General features: G+C 45.2%; 1 long non-coding RNA gene across 1 annotated transcript; it reads right to left on the minus strand.

Moving 5' to 3' along the window:
- Positions 1 to 647: 647 nt before the first annotated feature.
- On the minus strand, positions 648 to 8,227 carry LOC116684670 (uncharacterized). Its single transcript, XR_004330825.1, has 3 exons — positions 8,150 to 8,227; positions 4,494 to 4,495; positions 648 to 661 (listed from the first exon to the last, which is right to left on the minus strand). It is a non-coding gene; the product is annotated as an uncharacterized LOC116684670 (long non-coding RNA).
- Between the last annotated feature and the right edge of the window lie 9,148 nt (positions 8,228 to 17,375).

A 17,375-nucleotide genomic window follows, 5' to 3' on the forward strand; every position in this document is an offset into this window, starting at 1 on the left:
GCCGCGGCCAGTGAACAATGCAGGGATTCAATAAAAGCTGGATTCAGCAATCAGCGAGAAATAAAAGCAAAGCAGAACTGACAGTCGAGCTGTGACAGCTTGAGGAAAACGGAGAGATCGAGACTCGTGGGTGCAGCGGCAGTTACACCCACTTAAACCCACTCAATTTAACCAGCGTTTCCAGCTGACCTAAATTTATTCAAATGGATGAAAACACTCAAGCTTTTTTGAGGTCGGCCCTTTTACGTCGGAGCTACATGATTCTGTCTGAATGAGCATCAGGCCGATCAGAGACAGAATCACTGAGCACAGCCCAGTTCAGACCAAAGATTCAGGATTCACACAAGACCTTCATTGCCTCCTGCCCCGTTTAAGGTAGGAAGTAAAGAACAGGAGAAGAGTTGAAGAGACAAGGTGGCGGAGGTGATGAGACTAGAAGGGCCAAATGCTGCTGCTTTCCGATCTTTTCAGGATGTGGAGACCGTAAGGTGCAATGTGAGACAAGGTAAGGTGAGAAAGCAATGTTTCTTTTTAAGGATGAAAAAGACAAGGTGCCAAAGCTGTTGGGCGAAGAGGAGTGAGGGAGAGGAAAAGGACAACATGATGAAGAGTTTAGGGGGGCGGGGGGGATTCCCAGCTCCGCCAGATCCGCCAGCATGGCCTTTTTTCCCACCATCCATCAGGTTGTCCGAGGCTGTATGGCCACATGCCATGATGACAGATCTGCCTGTCAGCCGAACACAGTCCACCATGACAAGTGTAGACACTCCAGAAGAAGACGTTAAGATGGCCAGCTGCGTCCAGGAGGATCAGACTTACAGGTGTCAACAACAAATAGAATAGATGTGTTTAATACAGATTATAAAAGGGTAGGTGTGTGTCGTTTGAAATGCATACCAATGAATAGGGTTTGGGTACTGAAACCCGGTTCCCCTATTGAACCGGTTCCTACGCAACCGGTAGGAATCGGACCGGATTAGAACGCAACTTTATACCCACGGTATCTAAAACACAATAGTAAATAGATATATTGAAAACAGTTCTGGCAAATTATGGAAATGGAAGTCGTGATTAAAGAGTTTTTGAGTCTCTTGGACCTGCATCTGGGCATGGTGTACCTACGGCCTGAGAAAAGAATAGGTTAGACTGGCAGGACAAGGGGTGGATGGGGTCAGCTGAGGGGTAGAAGGGGTCAGCTGAGGGGTGGATGGGGTCAGCTGAGGGGTGGATGGGGTCAGCTGAGCGGTGGATGGGGTTAGTTGAAGGGTAGATGGGGTCAGTTGAGGGGTGGATGGGGTCAGATGGGGTCAGCTGAGCGGTGGATGGGGTCAGTTGAGGGGTAGATGCGGTGGATGGGGTCAGCTGAGTGGTGGATAGGGTCAGCTGAGGGGTAGATGGGGTCAGCTGAGGGGTGGATGGGGTCAGCTGAGCGGTGGATGGGGTTAGTTGAAGGGTGGATGGGGTCAGTTGAGGGGTGGATGGGGTCAGATGGGGTCAGCTGAGCGGTGGATGGGGTCAGTTGAGGGGTAGATGCGGTGGATGGGGTCAGTTGAGGGGTAGATGCGGTGGATGGGGTCAGTTGAGGGTCAGATGGGGTCAGCTGAAATGCAGTAGTCCGTATTGTGATTTTGGTACAATTGCAATTAACTGTGCCGGACTACTAAATCTGAAGGAACAAAAGTGGAAAAAAATCAACCAATGTATCACTAAATTCTCATTGGCTACTCGCCAACGTTGCGGTCAGCTCGACAGGTTCACCCGCCAACGGCAAAACTCAACCGCCTCTGCCTGATTGGCAGTATATATCAAATATAGACTTTTAACAACATACAATCATTAAATTCAAAATAGAAGTTTTAATTGTATTCAATGACGATTAGCTCCTTACTCCATATCTACCCACGTTCTGGATCCGCTCTGCTGGACGCCAAAAAAAACCGCCAGCAACGAACCCTCCTTGGCTCTCATTTCAGTCCCAATCACTTTGTCTGCGTGTCACATTGTTTCAGCTGATAAGGTCATAAGAATAAATTGGATTTTGAATTTGTCAACAAATCCTAATGCCTGAAAATGAGTCATTATCGTGACATTGTGATGTTCCCTAATCTTTATTTTCATATTCTCTGAATTTGTAATGCAAGAAAAAAAGATGAACCAGACAGACTATGGCTTCATCATCGTTACAGGAACATAAGTACTTATGTGAATGATGCTGGTAATTGGGCTAATTAACCTCTTCATCCCTGCTGAGCTATCAGTGGATCCATCATTATAAATACATGCTGTTTAAAACCCACCAAACTGAAGTTCTTAAACACATGTCTGCATTCATAATTAATATCAAAAGATAAACAAACACTTATTATATTGCATGTGAAATGTGCAGAGCAATTTGAAAACTCATTATTCTACCTTGATGTAAAGTATGCAGCGCTTCTCTCTGTCCTACCAGCTCCAATTTATTTGGTTTTTGAGTAGTGAACACTTAATGATTGAATTCATCACTCAATCCGAGGGATATGTTATTCTCATCTTAGTTTGTTTTTGTTGGATTTCTTACAATGGTGCAAAAATCATTCTATTATTTGATATCACTCAATATTACTCTTTCATTTCAAATAACAAAGGGTTAGCTTGATTTACTCTACACTCATCTGATTTATTATTTCCGTAGAGCACAACAGTGTGGTTGTGGAAGTCAAAATCCTGTTCATTTCGATGATTAGTATTAGGATTATTATTATTATTAGGATAATTAGGATTTAGATTATTATCCATAATGTCTAAACCATCTGAGAGACAGACAACGAGCTCCAAGGTTGCTAAACGATGTCCGTATGACGTCAACCTCGTTTTACAAAAAACTTGGAGAAATACTTCACTACCCACAACCTAAGCGTAACAGCGGCCTCTCTGATTGAAGGAACTTGCTGTTACCATGGCAATGTTTATCAAACCCGTGAACGTCTAGAGCGGGTTGCTTCCATTGAGGTGTAGATAATAGTTTATCTACACAGTCTTGTACCTTTGGCTTTTTTTTGCCCATTTTGAAAATGTTTTATGGTTCCGATTCATCTCGTATCTGCTTGGCTCAGTTCCAGACTTCCAGACTATTTATATAAGCATTTTATTATAAGTATTTAATTAGAAGTATTTAATTTTAACCATTTAATGAAACAGGGAAACAACACTTCCAGAGTCTTTAAAAAACTTTATGCCACTTATAAAAGTGGGTGGTCACTCTTAAGGTTTAGTAAAATTTGATTTAAGATTATTATTTTTTTTTTTTTTTGCCCTTTTTATTAAAGTGACAGTGGATAGACTTGAAAGGGGGAGAGAGATGGGGGATGACACGCAGCAAAGGGCCGCAGGTTGGACTCCAACCCGGGCCGCTGCGGGACCCAGCCCACATGGGGCTGGGAACAACTGGGATTTTAAACAGACATTTGCATTATTACCAAACAACAAAATGAAAATCTTATGTTTTTTCACATCATCATCATCATCATCATCATCATCATCATCATCATCATCATCTTTAGATTCAGAGTCAATATAGTAAAAAAAGACAAACGTTCACATTAATATCCTGGTGATTACAAACATATGAGTGTAGAGCTCTGCCAAGGTTGCTCAATCCTCTGAATGTTGTTTTTAATATTAGATTGTGTTTGGAAGTAGTTATTTTTGAATGCTAGCCACATCCTGGTGGACTTGCTTTGTGTTGATATGGTTGCAATTGCACAAGGTGTTTTTAAAAGTTAAAGCATCACATTGGTCACACTTAAAAGAAATATTAACTGCATGAAAACAGTATTCCTTAAAACGTTATGTAACAAGAATTGGATAAAAGAAGTTCAGGGCAGAAGTAGGCGTGGCCAGTATTTAGTAAACCAGATATGGTTTTAATGCTGCGTTGGAGGGACTCCAGTTTTTTTCCCATCTACCAATTTACAGGTTTCTTTTCTTTCGTCTTCAGATGGGTGAGCTGCCAGCTCTCGTGTGCAGATCTTTATAAATCAGTTTTGTCAGGCCAAATGTCTCAAAACATTCTGATATTATGATACGCTTTGAGCATTGGAAAGGCAACCTCCATAAGTAGCGAATAAAGCCTTCTTCTAGCAGGGAGCCCTTGGCGTCTCATTATTTCACTACAGACCTGCTTGAGAAACCTAATTTGTTTCTGTCAACGGCATGTCTTTTTAATTTTCTGTCAAGTTACATCATCATTGTGCGGTAAAGTCGTTGAGTTCAGGAACACGAGAATCCTATTGATGTTGCATTCAGGTGCCTGTAGAAAGGCATTCGTTAGCCTTAAAAAAAACACATATTGGTGCAAACAGCAGTCTCAGAACCTGCAATTCACAAATAGCAGAGTCAGGCTTGAAAAAATCATCACATCATCATAACGTTTACATCGTTCTTCTCTTTCTTCTTCAGACGGGCAAACGGCTCATGGTGCGCCGACAGCGTTAGGCTGCTCCTCGTTCCACATCTTCTGTTTCGTCAGTCCAAATATCTCAAAACATTCTGACATTTGTACGCACGTTGAACATTGTGAAGGCAACCTATGCTGACTTTCCAAAAGAGGCAATCAAATCTTTCCTGGCAGGGAGCCTTTATTTAACTACTTTGAAACCTGCTCCAGATACTTCATTTGTTTCAACAGTACATATTCTTAATTTTCTGTCACGTTACATCGTCACTGTGGGCTAATGTCGTAGAGACACGATTATCTCTTTTTGTTGCATTCAAATGCCTGAAGAAAGGTTACGAAAAACATGCAGGTGCAAACAACTGTCTCCAAACCTGCAATGCACCAAATGCTGAGTCCGATGTAAAAACAATTCAGTTTCAGGTTTAGAACCCGTCGTTAAAACAGGAACGAGAATCCATCGACGTCCGCAGCCCAAAGTATTATATCAGTCGTTAATGAAACCCAAACCATTTCTGCGTGTTGTTTTGTCTTCCTCCTTCCTGTCTTTCCTCTGTTTAATTATTATTTCTTTTAATTTTTTTGTTGGACCTGGGATGTGTTCTTTGTCTCAGTGTATTGATTGTAATTGTTTGTCACTGTTTATCTCTTAAATATGCAAAAAAAAACCTGACATTTGGATCCGATATCCATTTACAGTTAAAATGACGATCAAAAAAGTCAAAATTAAAGTTGAGTACAAACTCGAATGCAAAAGTTTGTTTAAATGCTTTAAGCAATCCGGGGGGGGGGGTTAAGTCAGACTCAGTGGGGAGTGAAACCGAAGCCGAGGGACAGACAGAGCTGCAGCCGAGCCAAAGTAGACCCCTTTTTCATTCATCAACTTTATTTATCACGCAAATAAAACGCTCATACAGATATTCTGCAAACTGCCAAACCGCGGCCCGATAATCAGCCGGGGCCGAGAATCAGCCGGGGCCGGTAATCGGCGGGGGCCAAGAATCAGCCGGGGCCGGTAATCGGCGGGGGCCGAGAATCAGCCAGGGGCCGGTAATCGGTCGAGCGTCACTGTGTTCAGGTTCAGTCACTTATGGCTAACGAAAAATCTGTTAAAATACGAATATAAATGATCTATTCATGTTTTCAGTAGTTTAATGGTGTAAACTAAAGCATAACTTCTTACCTTTCTAACTGTACATAGTTCGAACTGTTTACTTTAGCTTTTACTTTACTAGAGCCGGCTGAAGTATGCTATCAGCGGTCAGTTAGCCGTGCGCTAACCTCGGCCATAACCGGACACCGCTATCTCCTCGCTGTAGACGCTGAGCGTTGCTGGGTATTACGTCCATAGAACGTTAGCTAAAGAAAGTCCCATCAATGCTGTCAAAACTATCGCATCTCACGTCCGTCCTTCACAATAAAATGCCACTCTGAATTATGCAATAAGAGCTCTTTAATTTCCAGTGCAGTAGAAATGAAAAGACCTGACAGTGCAGGTTGAAAGTGTCCTGATATGGCCAATAGCAGCGAGGGGTGACACAGTGACGCTAGATAATTAAAACCACAGACGCATATTGCTTCTCTGTGACACTGTCCTGGGCCATGTTGTACTAGTTACCCTCTAACACGCGCCCCCCCCCACTGCCGACAGTCTCGTAACAGACGCCTGTTGTGGGCTCAGCAGCCACCTGGCTTGTTATTCTAGGTTTTCATTAGTCATGCAGGTTGTGGTGCGATGCGGGGCGGTTTAGGTCACGTCGGTCCCAGGAGAGTCCCATCATGCACCTGTGACCTCAAGCACGATGTTAGCATGGTGATGACGTCTGCGAACAAAGCTGCTGCGTCTGTTGCAGCCTGTCTTACTCTCTGCTCAGGGCCAATCATTCGTTCATCCTAGATCCTAGATGGGTCTGTCGGTGTGTCGGTGTTTGCACATTCCTTCAGAGCGGGTACAAAACAAAGAAAAGCTGTGATGACTTCAGCTGGGTTTCTTGCAGCAGGAGGTGTCTCTTCAGATGAGTTCAATTTGTTCACACTGCTTTTGAGCCCCAGGCGTTTTGCAGCCATGTGTCCAGTGTGCGTTGTGTTATTTGGAGAATTACAACACAAAAAAAACACACAAAGGAAAGCTGAAAAACTCATTATCACTGCTATGTTTTCCTTTGCTGTATAACTCAGCAACCACAAGAAAACACATATAATAATATATGAATTCATAGTAAATGTCAACAATAGGTTATATTAGTCACAGGGCTATGCTCTAATTCTGTCTGGATCAGTAACTTATGATATGATTGCAAACGATAAGAGTGAGTAGCTGTAGAGACGAAGCTTATTTACACCTTTCACAGATAAAAACCACAAAGGGCTTCCCAAAAAATGGAATACAGTACATAAAGACTACAAAGGAAAACCATAGGTACCTAAAAACCGAGAACCATAAAACCCTGGTCTGACCGACCAGTTGGACAGTCGGTCACAACGCAGAAAGAACATAAATACACTACTTTCCTTCGGGGCTAAGTTACGAGCTTCTGTATCGGTCGTCTGAATTCTACTACACTGAATACTAAAATATGTCACGGTTTAATGGTCGCTCCCAACATTTTTTTTGCCTTTGTTCAGACGACATAACCAGTGTCTCATTGGCAGACTTCACTCTCCTACAGTCCACTGAGTGCCAGTCCTTCCTGTAATGAACATTATTGTGATCCTAATCACCACGTAAACCTACGAAATATGTTGTCTGGATCAACGACAATTCATTGGCGAAGTGTGTTTGTCGCTGTCTAACTCCGTTGTGTGTGTGAGCTACACGCTGAAGATGTCAAGTTTTGAACAAAAGTCAGGCCTGCTTGGCAACAGATTAGATTAGATTAGATTAGATTAGACTTTATTCATCCCACAACGGAGAAATTTCCTTATTACAGCAGAAGCATTTTCTTCAGTAACAGCAAAAAAACAAAACAAAAAAAACACACAAATAATTAAACAGACAAGAAACACAGGCAAAACAATAGACAATGATTATAAGGTAGACTGAAAGTAAGCAAAATGCCGTCAAATAAAGGTATTTTAAAGTGCGGTTGCCATGATACAAGAAACAATATTGCGGTGTAAGTGACGTTAAAATTAAATTTAATGTGTAATAAGAGTAATAAAGCAAGAGTCGGTAGCATAATATAAAATATATTATTAATTAAGTTTGGAGCCGATTGGCGTATAGCACACAAACCACTTTGATGAGAAGTCTGTACAGGATGTCAGGTATAGAGGTTAGGTCAGTAGTAGGTTCCAGTTCCTGTCCTGGTTCTTAATTGCAGGACGTTACCAGGACATAGAAGGTTATCTGGGATGCTATTTTCCAGTAGCCCATAAGTGCGTTGTGTGTAATTTGTTTTGAGTGAAACCTCATGGTTCACTCTGTGAACCCCGTATCTGGGACCTTTATTTGTTTGGTTGGACAACTGCCTGGTGAAAAGATGTGAATGTGCCTGAAAGCAGCACCAGTTTCAGGGGAAGTGCAGGCTCAGGTCCAATTGTCAGCGACCAAGCAGGCCAATAAAAGAAGTCAACAAAATATAACTTTACTCAAAAATAGCAACAATAAACAGGAAATGAACTCAACACACGGACCTAACTGAATGAGACAAGAGGGGACATTTATAGTGGTTGGACATAACTACAACTAATGGAAAGAAAACCAAGCTAAACCAGATGGTACGGCCCAATTGGCAGGCCACAGGATGTAACAGTCCTTCACCCTTGGCCACGCCTTTACTGACCTAGGTACTCTGCTGCAGAGCCCGTTGTCATGGGTCATGTCTTTTGGTGGATCCAGCCCTTGAACTTAACCACATGTTGTCTTCGGATCAAATTTGACCCGTTTTCAAAGGGGTTTTTTTATGTCCAAAATAAAGGAAGTCGAAATAAAGGAGAAAATGTTGGTAAAAGTGACAGAATCGATGAAAACAAAAAACAAAAATAATATTCAAAACAACAGAAAGTGTCAAAAACGTTGGAAAAAGTGACAAAATGTACGGGGGAAATGGTCTAAATGACAAATAGCGCCATAAACGTCAAAAAAGGAACAAAGACATTGAAAAGTGTTACTGGAAATAGTGACCAAAAACGTCAAAAACACAAATTAACTTTGTAAAGAGCAACAAAAACATTGAGATCAGGGGGAAAAATGTTTTTCTTGGTTAAAGGGAAGACAACACAAGGGTTAACAAAGCTGGAGGGAAACATGGATAAGAAACCTGGTTATCCAAACGCCACGTGGTTCAAGATCACAAGCAGGCTTACACTTCCCAAAGCCTCACTGAACCCTGTTGCTCTCTTGTTTTTCTTGACTGGTCCCTACTTCGTGTCATTCTCCTCCTAATCCATCTGCTCAGCCAGCTGCTAGCAGTCGATTTCCTCCCACCTCTGAACACCCTGACTGCTTTCTGTGTCCTTCCTCTGGCTCATCTCTGGCTGGAAGAAGTAATGAGAGAGAGAGAGTCAAATAGTGAGTGAGAGCCGGATGATAATGATAGAAGCAGAAGAAAATGGAGCTTAAGTGGCTGTTGCTGCAAAAATGTTCGTTTGTGTGTGTGTTTTGGAGAGAATGGTGTGTTTTAAATATTTATTTGCAGTTAATGATCTGAAATGCATGTGTCACATGCAAGTAGCTTTGTGGGCGGATCCCGGACGCTGTTGCTATTACACCGGCGGGATAAATGACTCTTGTGGCCGATGCAAATCTAAAATGGGTTGGTCTGAAGTAGCTGCATTACTCATAGGTGTGGTTCAGAGCGTTATTTCACTATTCCTTTAAAAGCAGGCGCGCTTGTACCGTAGCAGATTGCTATTATAATGGTGGATTCCCTCTTAATACATCCATGGGCGCACGCCAGGAGCGCTTCACAGCCGAGGAGATGACGTTTGTTATTGATTTTTCTTTTTGAGAATATGTAAATAAATAAATGTCACAAAAACATACTTTATCACTTTAATCACGAGGCTCATGTTCATGCCTTGCCTTGCCTTTATGTATTGTATTGTCCGAGCCTTGTTTGCTTAGTCCGTATTTGTCTAGCCTAGCTGATGTCTTGTATAAATGTCTTTGTCCTTATGTAAACTGTATTGTTATTTTAGTTGTCTAAATCTGTCTAGTCCTTATCGATGTACTGTCCAAATGTCTGTCTCGACGTGCTGGGTTTTGTGTTTCTGCAGAACAGGAACCTGCCGAAAACCAGTTGTTGAACTGAGTCAGGCCCGCTTGCATTGTCATGTTACTTCTTGACTTTCCTGTATAATAAATATGAAATGAAATGAAATGAATGAACGCCATGTGGTCTAACATTAGACCGAGATGACCTCACTATAGACGATGCAGCTCTTCTGTCTCTCCTCTCCCGTGCTGCTGCTGCTGGGGCGTTCGGGTTAAGTGGCATCGGTACATGCAGTTCAACCTCACATCGCCTTAAGTCCTCTAATAGTTCATCTTTCATCAACACATCCATAATTCATGGAAATGTAAAACAAGGTCATAATTTTCCTTGTGTTTATGTATGGTTCGCCATAATGGGAACTGCTGGGTCCGTGTAGATGAGAGAATCAAAGTGTGTGAGCGGTGTGTTCACTCCACATCACGACCACGCATGCACCCTAAACCCTCCTGTTGTCCTCGGGTCCAATTTGACCCCTTTTAAAAATGTCTATATCAGAAATATGGCATTCTTTTTAACCAAATTACCACAAAAGAAGATGGATCCCATGCAACGCTCTTTGCAAATACAATCACTTTTTTTGAATTTTTTGGTGTAAATTGAAATGGTTTCAAATCAGCATCCATACATACGCTCCTCTGATCTTAACTATTAGTCAAGATAATTCATAATTTCTGCTTTATTAGCTCAAATATTAGGTATAATTCTATACAAATGAGGGTTATTGACCATTGATTCCAAAAGTGTAAAACTAGTGGCAGTAAGGTGGTGGTAGTGAAGTGGAAGAAAATAATGCGTTGAAAATGTAAAATGTCGAAAAAAGGGGTAAAAACAAGAAAGAAAGTGTTAATCTGCCCCCGGGAAGCTCATTCCCTAATTTACCATTGTGAGTCGGGGGGGGGGCAATTGCGCTTGGTGCAACATAGGTCCCTAAGTCACGCTTTCAGGACTGTGAGGCCTCTAGAAACTGATGAAACTATCTTTGCCTTCTATTTGTGTCACAACCAAGTGTGCTATGTGTGTGTGTGTGTTTGTGTGTGTGTTTGTATGCATATGTGTGTTCATATATATAACAGTGTTCACCCTGACTAAATGGCAATTTCATGTGGAATATGACTGCTTGCATGTAAGGAAGTAACCTGCAGAGTGTTTTGCCCATTAGACACGGATGTTGGTTTGTTAGCTGGAACTCTCTGGAAGAGTTGTCCGACTTGTTGCTAAGCTGCAATGGGAGTGTTGGGTGCAAAGAATCGGTGCATAGGATCGGTCATATCTATAGTTCAACACATCCAGACGATGTACCCTTTTGAGAAAGACAAAATACCTTAAATACTTGAGTTGCAGGCTAATTTCTAGAACGGTTGACCCGGTCTATAGCGCTGCTCGTAGTGTGAATGCGACAATGGTGGATAACAATGGCGGTTAGTTCTTTGCTCTACTTGTTGTGCTTCTTTTATGTATAAGCTTGGGTGTGTGTGTGTGTGTGTTTGCACATAGTTTGGCGTGTCCCTTGTCAGGAGGGGAGAGTGTTTAACAAATGACTGCCAGCACGGGGACACGGGGGCCACAGACCTCTGCGAGGGAGTCGGCCAACAATAAATCTCAAAAATCAATATGACAGGGCCCGGGGTAATCAGTACCAATGATTTTAAACTGGAAGAAGTCCCTCGGGGAGAAGAATGATAAAATCCTCTGAGCTCGGAGTCTGAAAAACAACCCGAGGATGAAGGATGGAGACAAGGAAGAGAAAGAGAAGGGAGGGAAGCAAAGAAAGAGAAAGATTATTGATAGTTTTTTTTTTTACCAAGAAACCCCTACAGCAGGGTTAGGATCTCTGTTGTGCTTTCTCTGTCTGTCACTTGTACTCTTTCCTTTCTTCCATCACTCATTCTTCTTCTGTCTCTTCTAGTCTTTCTCCCTCTCTCCTATGTTTACACTCCTACTCCATTCTTTCTATGTTCTTCAGCGTGTCTGTCTCGGTCATCACCGATACTCCGACTCTTAGACTATTTTTGCTGTTTTATTCCACCTGAGCCTCTCAGAATGAAATTTCGATACCAGTCTCTTCTTCCTTTCTTCCCTCTATTGCAGTTTTGTTGATTTCTCCGTCCCTCCTCGATCCTCGCGGCAGGAATAAGAGCTTTGAGAAGGCGTACCAGAACAACTTCCTGTTCAAGCGAGGATATGTAAAATAAGAAAAGTGAAATCCAACCCCCTTATTCACCAGACGTGGGTGAGATGCAGCTGTCGAGTCGCTCTCAATCAGAAAGTAACAGCTCATGAGTTGGGGCATGGGTTAGACCACTTGTGGAAGGCAAGGCAGCTTAATTTGTACACCACATTTCAGCAACAGGGCAATTGAAAGTGGTTTACACAAAAACAATTAAAAAAATAACACATGAGAATAAAAGTTACAGTATAAGAAATTAAACATTAAAGAAATCAACAACCATTTAAAGAAAGGTCTTCAGCCTTGTTTTAAAAGGTACGGCGGACCTTTATTCTGCAGGTTTCTGGGAGTTTGTTCCAGATATGAGGAGCATAGAAACTGAACGTGGCTTCTCCCTGTTCAGTTCTGACTCTGGGGACAGAAAGAAGACCTGTCCCAGATGACCAGAGAAGTCTGGGGGGGTCAAAGTGTAGTAGCAAATCAGAAATGTATTTTGGCCCTAAACCGTTTAGTGATTTATAAACTAGCAAAAGTGCTTTGAAATCAATTATTTGAGGCTCAGGAAGCCAGTGTAAAGACTTCAGAACTGGAGTGATGTGATCCAGTCTCTTGGTCTTAGTGAGGACTTGAGTGATGTGATCCAGTCTCTTGGTCTTAGTGAGAACTGGAGTGATGTGATCCAGTCTCTTGGTCTTAGTGAGGACTGGAGTGATGTGATCCAGTCTCTTGGTCTTAGTGAGGACTGGAGTGATGTGATCCAGTCTCTTGGTCTTAGTGAGGACTGGAGTGATGTGACCCAGTCTCTTGGTCCTAGTTAGAACTGTAGTGATGTGATCCAGTCTCTTGGTCTTAGTGAGGACTGGAGTGATGTGATCCAGTCTCTTGGTCTTAGTGAGAAGTGAAGTGATGTGATCCAGTCTCTTGGTCATAGTGAGGACTGGAGTGATGTGATCCAGTCTCTTGGTCTTAGTGAGGACTGGAGTGATGTGATCCAGTCTCTTGGTCTTAGTGAGGACTGGAGTGATGTGATCCAGTCTCTTGGTCTTAGTGAGGACTGGAGTGATGTGATCCAGTCTCTTGGTCTTAGTGAGGACTGGAGTGATGTGATCCAGTTTCTTGGTCTTAATGAGGACCCGAGCGGCAGCTGTCTGATTGATTTTTGTAGGGGGACCTGTAAAGACCCCGTTACAGTAGTCAAGTGTCAGATATGGTTCAACAGGACCCAGAAGCAGACAAAGACGGAAGGTATTTTTACCAAGTTTATTGCAGTGTAGTCAGGACCAGTAATACAACTGGGTGGCAGGCTAGACATCAGGCAGTAGAAGCAGGCAGAATGTCCTTCTTGGCGTAGCAGGCAGGTAAAGTAACAAAAACCAACGTCCTCTCCACATGAATGCGACGTAACAATCCGGCAAAGACTGAGGAGAACGGCAGGTCTATATAAAGCAACACAGAGAGAGCTGATATGAATCAGGTGTGCTAATCAGTCAGGAGAGTGAGCCTGCCCTACCCAATTACCAGAGAGAAACAAAACACAATCAACCACACACACCCCCCCAGCCAAGTCATGATTGAGACATCCTGACAGTACCCCCCCCCCGACGGCCGCCTCCAGGCGGTCCACCGGGCTCCCCAGGGAACCGACGATGGAAGTCCCTGACCAGAGCAGCGTCCAGGATCTGCGAGCGAGGAACCCAGCACCTCTCCTCCGGACCGTACCCCTCCCAGTCCACCAGGTATTGAGTACCACGGCCGCGACGGCGGGAGTCTAGCAGGCGGCGGACTGTGTACACCCGCTCCCCATCGACGAACCGGGGCGGAGGAGCCGGAGGCGGCGGAGGGAGCAGCGGGCTGAGGGCAACAGGCTTGAGGCGGGACACATGGAAGGAGGGGTGCACCCTCATGGAGCAGGGCAACTTCAGCCGGACCACCACAGGGTTAATAATCCTCTCCACCACAAAAGGCCCGAGGAACCTAGGAGAGAGCTTGCGAGAGAACAGTCTTCAAAGGCAAGTCCTTGGCGGAAAGCCATACCTTATCCCCCTTAGAGTACTTGGGAGCAGGGATACGACGGCGATTGGCTTGGTGCTGGTACTGAGCGAGGACCTCAACAGCTTGGAGCGGGCCGATGCCACGTCCGGTGGCACCGCCGGACATGAGCCTGGACTGAGGGAACAGAAATGTCCTTCTCCTGGGAAGGAAACAGAGGAGGCTGATATCCATAAAGACACTGGAACGGCGACATACCTGTAGCAGCAGTCGGCAGAGTGTTGTGAGCGTACTCGACCCACGAAACTTGAGAAGCCATTTGGTGGGATTATCGGAAACCATGCAGCGAAGAGTAGCCTCCATCTTCTGATTGGCACGCTCAGCTTGGCCATTGGTTTGAGGGTGATAACCGGAAGATAAACTGACAGAAGCCCCCAGAGCAGAGCAAAACCCCTTCCAGACCGCAGAGATGAACTGTGGACCACGGTCAGACACAATATCCAACGGAAGCCCGTGAATCCGGAACACCTCCCGGACAAGAACCTCCGCCATCTCCTTGGCAGAAGGTAATTTCGGAAGAGGGATTAGATGCACAAACTTGCTGAATCTGTCGACCACCGTGAGGATGGTCGTCTTACCCTCAGACGGAGGAAATCCAGTCACAAAATCCAAAGCCAGGTGCGACCAAGGACGGCGAGGAATGGATAGGGGTCGCAGGAGACCGGCGGCGGGCCTGTTAGACCCCTTGTTCCGGGCACACACAGGACAAGCAGCCACAAACGTCCGTGTATCCGCCTCCATGGTGGGCCACCAGAACCTTCTGCGAAGAAACACCAGAGAACGAGAGACTCCAGGATGGCCCGTGAGTCTAGATGAATGAGCCCATAGCAAAACCGCAGATCTCATGGAAGAAGGCACAAAAAGACAACCCGGAGGGCCGTTACCTGGACCAGGGTGTTCACGTAGCGCAGCCCTGACCTCCTCCTCAATCCTCCAGGTGATCGCCCCGATCACACAGGCGCTGGGAATCATGGTGTCCAGAGTGGCAGAATCATAATCACACTTACTGAATGCACGAGACAGCGCATCAGGTTTGACGTTGCGCGAACCAGGTCTGTACGTCAGTGTGAACTGGAAACGACCAAAAAACAACGCCCACCTGGCCTGTCGGGAATTCAGTCGCTTGGCGGAACGGATATACTCTAAATTCTTGTGGTCGGTCCACACCACGAATGGATGCTCAGCCCCCTCCAACCAGTGCCTCCACTCCTCCAGCGCCAGTTTGACTGCCAACAGCTCCCGGTCACCCACGTCATAGTTCCTTTCTGGGGGAGAGAGACGACGGGAGAAAAAAGCACAAGGATGCATCTTGTCATCAGCAGCCCGCTGAGACAGAACAGCACCAACGCCGACGTCAGAAGCATCGACTTCAACAACAAACTGTTTAGTGGAGTCAGGCTGGACCAGAATGGGCGCTGTAGTGAACCACTTCTTTAAGTCTGAAAAAGCCTCACTAGCCGTAGGCGACCACTGGAAGGTCCGAGAGGTAGAGGTGAGACACGTCAGGGGGGCAGCTACTCGGCTGTAATTGCGAATAAACCTCCGGTAAAAGTTAGCAAATCCCAAAAACCTCTGCAACTGCTTCCTGTTCCTGGTTCAGGCCACTCTACCACTGCTTTCACCTTGCATGGATCCATCCTTATCTCACCTTGAGAGATTAATATTGCCCAAAAAACGTGATAGTAGGTGTATGGAATTCACACTTCTCGGCCTTTACGTAAAGACGATTCTCCAAAGGCGTTGTAGCACCTGACGAACGTGGTGGATGTGCTCCGCTGGATCCCTGGAAAAGATCAAAATATCATCAAGATACACGAACACAAATCTGTTGAGCATGTCCCTGAGGATATCATTAACCATGCTCTGGAAGACCGCAGGGGCGTTGGTAAGCCCAAACGGCATCACTAGATACTCAAAGTGTCCAAGTGGCGTATTATAAAGGCAGTCTTCCATTCGTCTCCCTCTTAATGCGAACCAGGTGATAGGCATTGCGTAGGTCCAGCTTAGAGAAAATGACCGATCCCTGTAGAGAGTCAAAAGCAGAGGTCATGAGAGGCAATGGGTACTTGTTCTTTACCGTAATGTTATTGAGACCTCTGAAATCAATGCAGGGCCTGAGGGTGCCATCTTTTTCCCCACAAAGAAGAACCTGCTCCCAGTGGAGATGAGGAGGGACGACGATAACGCCAGCTGCTAGCGACTCCTTGATGTAGGTCTCCATAGTCATGCGTTCAGGCTTGGATAGGTTGTAGAGGCGACTCCCGGGAAGGAGAACCAGGCAATAACTCAATAGAGCAGTCGTAGGGCGGGTGAGGCGGTAAAGAGAGGGCTTGTTGTTTGCTGAAGACCAACTGAAGGTCATGATAATCAAGAGGAACATTAGATAAGTCTGGTTCTACAGTGCCCGTCACCTGACTGGAAACGGACTGGGGTGTGGCAGAGGTTAAACAGCTTGCATGACACGCAGTACTCCAACTAATGATCCTCGAGGGGACCAGTCAATGTTAGGGTTATGGTGAACCAACCAGGGATGGCCCAGGACTAGTGGCACAAAGGGAGAACTAATAACAAAAAAACTTATTTGTTCGATGTGGTTACCTGATAATGTAAACTAACTGGGCAAGTGCGGGCAACCACCCGGGCCAATAACCTACCATCAAGGGCATTAGCGTCAATAGGCTTATCCAGTAGTACAGTGGGGATCTTTAACTGCTCTGCTAACACTTCATCAAGAAAAACTCTCATCTGCTCCAGAATCAATAAGTGCTAACAGGCTACTAGACTGACCTTGGTAAGTGAGGGTGGCGTGAAGTTGGGTGCGTGGACGAGGAGATAGAGGGATAGCTGCTCTACTCGCTAGGATCTCCTCCCATCTAGCGAGCTTGCCTGTTTGAAGGATTGTCGGGGCAGGATACCAGGAAGTGTCCAAACTGGCCACAATACAGACAACACTGATTAGAGATGCGGCGCTGGCGCTCCACTGGGTCCAGACGCTGGCGACCAAGCTGCATAGGCTCCTCTCTAGAAGGAGAAGCACGGCGGTAGTCAGAGTTGGTGGTCCCTGGGCGAGCAGTCTCCGGAAAACGGAAGCGTCGGTGCGGGTTAACGTCACTCCTTGTCGCGGGTTTCGAGACCCTCCGCTCCCGCAGGCGATTGTCAATACGAATAGAGATAGAGACTAGTGCATCCAAATCCACGGGTTCGGGATAAGAGATTAATTCATCTTTTATGACCTCACTCAGACCCCTGGAAAAAAGCCGCTTGGAGAGCCACCGCGTTCCAGCCGCTCCCCTCGGCCAGCGTGCGGAACTCCACGGCGAACTCAGCTACACTCCGGAGCCCCTGGCGAAGAGAAAGCAACCTCGTGGAAGAGTCAGGACCACTTGCCGGATGGTCGAAAACCTTGCATAGCTCAGAGCAGAAGGTGGCGTAGGACGAGGTAGGAGTGGACTGCTTCTCCCATACAGCGGAGGCCCACCGAAGAGCATCCCCTTTCAACAGCCCA

This window comes from Etheostoma spectabile, unplaced genomic scaffold (assembly GCF_008692095.1).
Source record: "Etheostoma spectabile isolate EspeVRDwgs_2016 unplaced genomic scaffold, UIUC_Espe_1.0 scaffold00019428, whole genome shotgun sequence".
Taxonomy (NCBI): Eukaryota; Metazoa; Chordata; class Actinopteri; order Perciformes; family Percidae; genus Etheostoma; species Etheostoma spectabile.